The sequence below is a fragment of the Borostomias antarcticus genome (assembly GCF_949987555.1).
Source record: "Borostomias antarcticus genome assembly, chromosome: 4".
Taxonomy (NCBI): Eukaryota; Metazoa; Chordata; class Actinopteri; order Stomiiformes; family Stomiidae; genus Borostomias; species Borostomias antarcticus.
The window spans coordinates 4,795,658-4,805,657 of record NC_140237.1 but is presented as its reverse complement, the minus strand read 5'-3'; the positions used below and the strand labels follow the sequence as shown (position 1 = coordinate 4,805,657).

Below are 10,000 nucleotides of genomic sequence, written 5' to 3'. Positions count from 1 at the left end.
AACATTCCCACAGTTCATCAGTGCAATGCAATAGGCTACATGGAAAAATAACCATGGGCTTGTTTCTCTACCCTCAAACGACGTTCAGATATGACCCTAAATGCATCTACTGGACATAGGGCCCACATTTGCTGAAGCACAATTGTTCAGATCAGTGCAAGAAATCCCTCAGACCACAGGGGAAAGCACATCTACTGTAAAAGCACAAACAAACCAAGCACATCTACTGTAAAAGCACAAACAAACCAAGCACATCTACTGTAATACATGTTTTACCCCGTTAACGATACCCTGAGATTTATTAATTGCTCACATAACCTTGAGGGATTAGCACCTCCAGACTAACCACGATCAATATTATGCTTCCAAAACACACAGATATGAAATATTATTATGGTAAGCTTTGCAAGATTTGAATAATTTTGCAGCAGTAAATCCAGACCTCATTTTTGCTACGGTGCTTTCCTTCATTACCAGCAGACATACAGTAGAACACAGCTCATGAACGGTAGGTACATTCACTCTAGCAATAGCTGTGACCTATGACCCCACTGACTTGAGAAATCCCATCACTCTAAATCAATTCACTCTTCTCAACCTACTATCAATCAATCAATCAATCAATCAATCAAAGCTTTATTTACTCAACCTACTATCAATCAATCAATCAATCAAAGCTTTATTTATCATGTCATGTAGGGAGACCTGGGGGGCGTGGCTGAGTCATGTAGGGAGGTCTGGGGGGGCGTGGCTGAGTCATGTAGGGAGACCTGGGCGTGGCTGAGTCATGTAGGGAGGTCTGGGGGGGCGTGGCTGAGTCATGTAGGGAGACCTGGGCGTGGCTGAGTCATGTAGGGAGGTTTGGGCGTGGCTGAGTCATGTAGGGAGGTCTGGGGGGCGTGGCTGAGTCATGTAGGGTGGCCTGGGGGGCGTGGCTGAGTCATGGTAAGTGGACGTTGGGAGGCCTGGGGGGCGTGGCTGAGTCAGGTGGGTAAGTGGATGTAGGGAGGCCTTGGGGGCGTGGCTGAGTCAGGTGGGTAAGTGGACGTAGGGAGGCCTTGGGGGCGTGGCTGAGTCAGGTGGGTAAGTGGACGTAGGGAGGCCTTGGGGGCGTGGCTGAGTCAGGTGGGTAAGTGGACGTAGGGAGGCCTTGGGGGCGTGGCTGAGTCAGGTGGGTAAGTGGACGTAGGGAGGCCTTGGGGGCGTGGCTGAGTCAGGTGGGTAAGTGGACGTAGGGAGGCCTTGGGGGCGTGGCTGAGTCATGTGGGTAAGTGGACGTAGGGAGGCCTTGGGGGCGTGGCTGAGTCATGTGGGTAAGTGGACGCAGCCAACGGATGTTGTTTGGCTACAGGCTCATCGGATCAAAGCAGAGAATGACAAAGTGCATTGTGTTGCCTCTGGGTATGAAATGCGCTCTACAAATAAAGCTTTGATTGATTGATTGATTGATGAGAAGGCAATAATAGACTCCAGAGTAAAAGCATTTATAACACTGAATCGTTCAATATTTAATAAGTGAGAGACAGAGAGAAAGAGTGCATGTGTGACGTGTGTTTTTGTAAATGTGTATGTGTGTATGCCAGTGTATGTGTGTGTGTGTGTGTGTGTGTATGTGTGAATGTGTGTGTAAATGTGTGTGTGTGTGTGCATGTATGTGTGTGTGTGTGTGTGTGTGAATGTGTGTGTGTAAATGTGTGTGTGTGTAAATGTGTGTGTGTGTGTGTGTGTGTGTATAAGAAGCCGGGATGTAAGTCAGCTCTTCTTCCCGTCTTTGTACTCTGAGCCCTACCAGGTCATTGTGTTTGCGCTCCGCTAGCATTTAAACACATGACTGTGTCGTTTGTCCTGGCGTGCACTTACTTCCACGCAGGGATGTTGTGACTGTTTTACGGGGAGCTGTGGCAAGCCTACCAGGCTGTCATTACAGGGCATGGCCAGCAGGTGGGAGTGCAGATCTTTAGAATGACTATTTTAGTTATCAATGCTTTATAATACTTCACAATAGACTGATAATGCAAGCAAAGGGTTAATAGTGGTCTGAGCAGGTTCAGTAAATACTCGTTTATATAAATAACTTGTTGAGAGTCAGTAACCGACTGTGCATCCCAGTCATCATCAGGAAAGCCTTCTATCAGAACCAGTGGGCCCAGTAGTCACAGTGCACAGTCACACGCACATACATGATGGGATATATGACTCAACTAAACAACATGTCTACAAGTAATCCCCCAATGTAGCAGTGTAAAAGCCCCAGAGATGGATGCTATATCTCTAGGGTCCAAGCCTCCTCGGAAAGTGAACAGAGGATTCTACTTGGTCCTTTTGATGAGGTTGACCCGAGGATCTCAGAAATCGGCAGCTATTTGAATGAAAGCCATTCGTGAGAGCAGAGTGCAATGAAGCCATTGACCTTTGCTTCACTGCTACACTTTATCCAGTCAGCTTCTATCATCAACGAAACGCTCGCACACACACACACACACACACACACACACACACACACACACACACACACACACACACACACACACACACACACACACACGTATGTGTCATAGAGTACACATTTATTGTATTAAAATTGCTCTAAATCTTCAAGGACATTACCTGATGTATAGCTCCTAGTGTAAAGAGCCTTGGATCACAACAGTGTCCCCTTTTCCTGAAGGCCTCCTCAAATACTCCCCCTAGTTCCCTCCTCAAATACTCCCCCTAGTTCCCTCCTCAAATACTCCCCCTAGTTCCCTCCTCAAATACTCCCCCTAGTTCCCTCCTCAAGTACTCCCCCTAGTTCCCTCAAATACTCCCCCTAGTTCTCTCAAATACTCCCCCTAGTTCCCTCCTCAAATACTCCCCCTAGTTCCCTCCTCAAATACTCCCCCTAGTTCCCTCAAATACTCCCCATAGTTCCCTCAAATACTCCCCCTAGTTCCCTCCTCAAATACTCCCCCTAGTTCCCTCAAATACTCCCCCTAGTTCCCTCAAATACTCCCCCTAGTTCCCTCCTCAAATACTCCCCCTAGTTCCCTCAAATACTCCCCCTAGTTCCCTCAAATACTCCCCCTAGTTCCCTCAAATACTCCCCCTAGTTCCCTCAAATACTCCCCCTAGTTCCCTCCTCAAATACTCCCCCTAGTTCCCTCCTCAAATACTCCCCCTAGTTCCCTCAAATACTCCCCATAGTTCCCTCAAATACTCCCCCTAGTTCCCTCCTCAAATACTCCCCCTAGTTCTCTCAAATACTCCCCCTAGTTCCCTCAAATACTCCCCCTAGTTCCCTCCTCAAATACTCCCCCTAGTTCCCTCCTCAAATACTCCCCCTAGTTCCCTCAAATACTCCCCCTAGTTCCCTCAAATACTCCCCCTAGTTCCCTCCTCAAGTACTCCCCCTAGTTCCCTCCTCAAATACTCCCCCTAGTTCCCTCCTCAAGTACTCCCCCTAGTTCCCTCCTCAAATACTCCCCCTAGTTCCCTCCTCAAATACTCCCCCTAGTTCCCTCCTCAAATACTCCCCCTAGTTCCCTCAAATACTCCCCCTAGTTCCCTCCTCAAGTACTCCCCCTAGTTCCCTCAAATACTCCCCCTAGTTCCCTCCTCAAGTACTCCCCCTAGTTCCCTCCTCAAATACTCCCCCTAGTTCCCTCAGATACTCCCCCTAGTTCCCTCCTCAAGTACTCCCCCTAGTTCCCTCCTCAAATACTCCCCCTAGTTCTCTCAAATACTCCCCCTAGTTCCCTCCTCAAGTACTCCCCCTAGTTCCCTCCTCAAATACTCCCCCTAGTTCCCTCCTCAAGTACTCCCCCTAGTTCCCTCCTCAAATACTCCCCCTAGTTCCCTCCTCAAATACTCCCCCTAGTTCTCTCAAATACTCCCCCTAGTTCCCTCCTCAAATACTCCCCCTAGTTCCCTCCTCAAATACTCCCCCTAGTTCCCTCCTCAAATACTCCCCTTAGTTCTCTCAAATACTCCCCCTAGTTCCCTCAAATACTCCCCCTAGTTCCCTCCTCAAATACTCCCCCTAGTTCCCTCCTCAAATACTCCCCCTAGTTCCCTCAAATACTCCCCCTAGTTCCCTCCTCAAATACTCCCCCTAGTTCCCTCAAATACTCCCCCTAGTTCTCTCAAATACTCCCCCTAGTTCCCTCAAATACTCCCCCTAGTTCCCTCCTCAAATACTCCCCCTAGTTCCCTCCTCAAATACTCCCCCTAGTTCCCTCAAATACTCCCCCTAGTTCCCTCCTCAAATACTCCCCCTAGTTCCCTCCTCAAATACTCCCCCTAGTTCTCTCAAATACTCCCCCTAGTTCCCTCAGATACTCCCCCTAGTTCTCTCAAATACTCCCCCTAGTTCCCTCAAATACTCCCCCTAGTTCCCTCCTCAAATACTCCCCCTAGTTCCCTCCTCAAATACTCCCCCTAGTTCCCTCCTCAAGTACTCCCCCTAGTTCCCTCCTCAAATACTCCCCCTAGTTCCCTCAAATACTCCCCCTAGTTCCCTCCTCAAATACTCCCCCTAGTTCCCTCAGATACTCCCCCTAGTTCTCTCAAATACTCCCCCTAGTTCCCTCAAATACTCCCCCTAGTTCCCTCCTCAAATACTCCCCCTAGTTCCCTCAGATACTCCCCCTAGTTCTCTCAAATACTCCCCCTAGTTCCCTCCTCAAATACTCCCCCTAGTTCCCTCAAATACTCCCCCTAGTTCCCTCCTCAAATACTCCCCCTAGTTCCCTCAGATACTCCCCCTAGTTCCCTCCTCAAATACTCCCCCTAGTTCCCTCAAATACTCCCCCTAGTTCCCTCCTCAAATACTCCCCCTAGTTCCCTCAGATACTCCCCCTAGTTCCCTCCTCAAATACTCCCCCTAGTTCCCTCCTCAAATACTCCCCCTAGTTCCCTCAAATACTCCCCCTAGTTCCCTCCTCAAATACTCCCCCTAGTTCCCTCAAATACTCCCCCTAGTTCCCTCCTCAAATACTCCCCCTAGTTCCCTCAGATACTCCCCCTAGTTCCCTCCTCAAATACTCCCCCTAGTTCTCTCAAATACTCCCCCTAGTTCCCTCAAATACTCCCCCTAGTTCCCTCCTCAAATACCCCCCCTAGTTCCCTCCTCAAATACTCCCCCTAGTTCCCTCCTCAAATACTCCCCCTAGTTCCCTCCTCAAATACTCCCCCTAGTTCCCTCCTCAAGTACTCCCCCTAGTTCCCTCAAATACTCCCCCTAGTTCCCTCCTCAAATACTCCCCCTAGTTCCCTCCTCAAATACTCCCCCTAGTTCCCTCCTCAAATACTCCCCCTAGTTCCCTCAAATACTCCCCCTAGTTCCCTCAAATACTCCCCATAGTTCCCTCCTCAAGTACTCCCCCTAGTTCCCTCCTCAAATACTCCCCCTAGTTCCCTCAAATACTCCCCCTAGTTCCCTCAAATACTCCCCCTAGTTCCCTCCTCAAGTACTCCCCCTAGTTCCCTCAAATACTCCCCCTAGTTCCCTCCTCAAGTACTCCCCCTAGTTCCCTCCTCAAATACTCCCCCTAGTTCCCTCAGATACTCCCCCTAGTTCCCTCCTCAAGTACTCCCCCTAGTTCCCTCCTCAAATACTCCCCCTAGTTCTCTCAAATACTCCCCCTAGTTCCCTCAAATACTCCCCCTAGTTCCCTCCTCAAATACTCCCCCTAGTTCCCTCAAATACTCCCCCTAGTTCCCTCCTCAAGTACTCCCCCTAGTTCCCTCAGATACTCCCCCTAGTTCCCTCCTCAAATACTCCCCCTAGTTCCCTCAAATACTCCCCCTAGTTCTCTCAAATACTCCCCCTAGTTCCCTCCTCAAATACTCCCCCTAGTTCTCTCAAATACTCCCCCTAGTTCCCTCCTCAAATACTCCCCCTAGTTCCCTCAAATACTCCCCCTAGTTCCCTCAAATACTCCCCCTAGTTCCCTCAAATACTCCCCCTAGTTCCCTCAAATACTCCCCCTAGTTCCCTCCTCAAATACTCCCCCTAGTTCTCTCAAATACTCCCCCTAGTTCCCTCAAATACTCCCCCTAGTTCCCTCCTCAAATACTCCCCCTAGTTCCCTCCTCAAATACTCCCCCTAGTTCCCTCAAATACTCCCCCTAGTTCCCTCAAATACTCCCCCTAGTTCCCTCCTCAAGTACTCCCCCTAGTTCCCTCCTCAAATACTCCCCCTAGTTCCCTCCTCAAGTACTCCCCCTAGTTCCCTCCTCAAATACTCCCCCTAGTTCCCTCCTCAAATACTCCCCCTAGTTCCCTCCTCAAATACTCCCCCTAGTTCCCTCAAATACTCCCCCTAGTTCCCTCCTCAAGTACTCCCCCTAGTTCCCTCAAATACTCCCCCTAGTTCCCTCCTCAAGTACTCCCCCTAGTTCCCTCCTCAAATACTCCCCCTAGTTCCCTCAGATACTCCCCCTAGTTCCCTCCTCAAGTACTCCCCCTAGTTCCCTCCTCAAATACTCCCCCTAGTTCCCTCCTCAAGTACTCCCCCTAGTTCCCTCCTCAAATACTCCCCCTAGTTCCCTCCTCAAATACTCCCCCTAGTTCTCTCAAATACTCCCCCTAGTTCCCTCCTCAAATACTCCCCCTAGTTCCCTCCTCAAATACTCCCCCTAGTTCCCTCCTCAAATACTCCCCCTAGTTCTCTCAAATACTCCCCCTAGTTCCCTCAAATACTCCCCCTAGTTCCCTCCTCAAATACTCCCCCTAGTTCCCTCCTCAAATACTCCCCCTAGTTCCCTCAAATACTCCCCCTAGTTCCCTCCTCAAATACTCCCCCTAGTTCCCTCAAATACTCCCCCTAGTTCTCTCAAATACTCCCCCTAGTTCCCTCAAATACTCCCCCTAGTTCCCTCCTCAAATACTCCCCCTAGTTCCCTCCTCAAATACTCCCCCTAGTTCCCTCAAATACTCCCCCTAGTTCCCTCCTCAAATACTCCCCCTAGTTCCCTCCTCAAATACTCCCCCTAGTTCTCTCAAATACTCCCCCTAGTTCCCTCAGATACTCCCCCTAGTTCTCTCAAATACTCCCCCTAGTTCCCTCAAATACTCCCCCTAGTTCCCTCCTCAAATACTCCCCCTAGTTCCCTCCTCAAATACTCCCCCTAGTTCCCTCCTCAAGTACTCCCCCTAGTTCCCTCCTCAAATACTCCCCCTAGTTCCCTCAAATACTCCCCCTAGTTCCCTCCTCAAATACTCCCCCTAGTTCCCTCCTCAAATACTCCCCCTAGTTCCCTCCTCAAATACTCCCCCTAGTTCCCTCAAATACTCCCCCTAGTTCCCTCCTCAAATACTCCCCCTAGTTCCCTCAGATACTCCCCCTAGTTCCCTCCTCAAATACTCCCCCTAGTTCCCTCCTCAAATACTCCCCCTAGTTCCCTCAAATACTCCCCCTAGTTCCCTCCTCAAATACTCCCCCTAGTTCCCTCCTCAAATACTCCCCCTAGTTCCCTCAAATACTCCCCCTAGTTCCCTCCTCAAATACTCCCCCTAGTTCCCTCAAATACTCCCCCTAGTTCCCTCCTCAAATACTCCCCCTAGTTCCCTCAGATACTCCCCCTAGTTCCCTCCTCAAATACTCCCCCTAGTTCTCTCAAATACTCCCCCTAGTTCCCTCAAATACTCCCCCTAGTTCCCTCCTCAAATACCCCCCCTAGTTCCCTCCTCAAATACTCCCCCTAGTTCCCTCCTCAAATACTCCCCCTAGTTCCCTCCTCAAATACTCCCCCTAGTTCCCTCCTCAAGTACTCCCCCTAGTTCCCTCAAATACTCCCCCTAGTTCCCTCCTCAAATACTCCCCCTAGTTCCCTCCTCAAATACTCCCCCTAGTTCCCTCCTCAAATACTCCCCCTAGTTCCCTCCTCAAATACTCCCCCTAGTTCCCTCAAATACTCCCCCTAGTTCCCTCAAATACTCCCCCTAGTTCCCTCAAATACTCCCCATAGTTCCCTCCTCAAGTACTCCCCCTAGTTCCCTCCTCAAATACTCCCCCTAGTTCCCTCAAATACTCCCCCTAGTTCCCTCAAATACTCCCCCTAGTTCCCTCAAATACTCCCCCTAATTCCCTCCTCAAGTACTCCCCCTAGTTCCCTCAAATACTCCCCCTAGTTCCCTCCTCAAGTACTCCCCCTAGTTCCCTCCTCAAATACTCCCCCTAGTTCCCTCAGATACTCCCCCTAGTTCCCTCCTCAAGTACTCCCCCTAGTTCCCTCCTCAAATACTCCCCCTAGTTCTCTCAAATACTCCCCCTAGTTCCCTCAAATACTCCCCCTAGTTCCCTCCTCAAATACTCCCCCTAGTTCCCTCAAATACTCCCCCTAGTTTCCTCCTCAAGTACTCCCCCTAGTTCCCTCAGATACTCCCCCTAGTTCCCTCCTCAAATACTCCCCCTAGTTCCCTCAAATACTCCCCCTAGTTCTCTCAAATACTCCCCCTAGTTCCCTCCTCAAATACTCCCCCTAGTTCTCTCAAATACTCCCCCTAGTTCCCTCCTCAAATACTCCCCCTAGTTCCCTCAGATACTCCCCCTAGTTCCCTCCTCAAATACTCCCCCTAGTTCCCTCAAATACTCCCCCTAGTTCCCTCCTCAAATACTCCCCCTAGTTCCCTCAGATACTCCCCCTAGTTCCCTCCTCAGGTACCTGGTCAGGAGCTCACCAGGCTGAGCAGGGGACAGCTCACACCTTCCTCTACAGTACTTCCTGCCCCTCTAAAGTGCCACCATGTAAACAGGACCAGCATGGCACCTATTTCAGTCCAAGTCAAGCACTGGCTCCATCTACAGGTACTGCAAAGGTGTTCCCGTACTGTGCACCACTTCACTGTGACTGCACACCCTACATTACAAGTGAGGAATGAAAGGGGTCTTGTGTGTTGTGGCCCGTCTGTGCATTTTTGAGGACAATGTTTGCTGCTTTTTTTTCCTCTGAGTTTGTCTTCTGTGTGGAGAGAGAGTGTGAGTTTGTCTTCAGCGTGGAGAGAGAGTGAGTTTGTCTTCTGTGTGGAGAGTGTGAGTTTGTCTTCTGCGTGGAGAGAGTGTGAGTTTGTCTTCTGCGTGGAGAGAGTGTGAGTTTGTCTTCTGCGTGGAGAGAGTGTGTGAGTTTGTCTTCTGTGTGGAGAGAGAGTGAGTTTGTCTTCTGTGTGGAGAGAGTGTGAGTTTGTCTTCTGTGTGGAGAGAGAGTGAGTTTGTCTTCTGTGTGGAGAGAGTGTGTGAGTTTGTCTTCTGCGTGGAGAGAGAGTGTGAGTTTGTCTTCTGCGTGGAGAGAGTGTGAGTTTGTCTTCTGCGTGGAGAGAGAGTGTGATTTTGTCTTCTGTGTGGAGAGAGAGTGAGTTTGTCTTCTGCGTGGAGAGAGATTGTGAGTTTGTCTTCTGCGTGGAGAGAGTGTGAGTTTGTCTTCTGCGTGGAGAGAGTGTGAGTTTGTCTTCTGCATGGAGAGAGTGTGTGAGTTTGTCTTCTGTGTGGAGAGAGAGTGAGTTTGTCTTCTGTGTGGAGAGAGTGTGAGTTTGTCTTCTGCGTAGAGAGAGAGTGTGAGTTTGTCTTCTGCGTAGAGAGAGAGTGTGAGTTTGTCTTCTGCGTAGAGAGAGAGTGTGAGTTTGTCGTCTGTGTGGAGAGAGAGTGAGTTTGTCTTCTGTGTGGAGAGAGAGTGAGTTTGTCTTCTGTGTGGAGAGAGTGTGAGTTTGTCTTCTGTGTGGAGAGAGTGTGTGAGTTTGTCTTCTGCGTGGAGAGAGAGTGAGTTTGAAGGCATGAGAATACATCTGACTGAAGTGTTGTTTTACCATCAGAAAATAAGTGGATGTGGTCTCCGTGCAATCACACGGGTCACACACACACACACACACACACACACACACACACACACACGCGCACACACAGACACACACGCACACACACACATAAACACACGCGCACACACACACACACACGCACGCACACACACGCACACACACACATAAACCACATAAACACACGCGCACACACACACACACATAAACACA

The 10,000-nt window shown here is 49.9% G+C and overlaps 1 protein-coding gene across 1 annotated transcript in view; it reads right to left on the bottom strand.

Moving 5' to 3' along the window:
• LOC311308097 (nuclear receptor ROR-alpha A-like) overlaps positions 1 to 10,000 on the bottom strand; it is a gene marked incomplete at both ends in the record, with an annotated part of 37,804 nt that overhangs the window by 19,001 nt on the left and 8,803 nt on the right. The gene's annotated exons all lie outside the window — the stretch shown is intronic.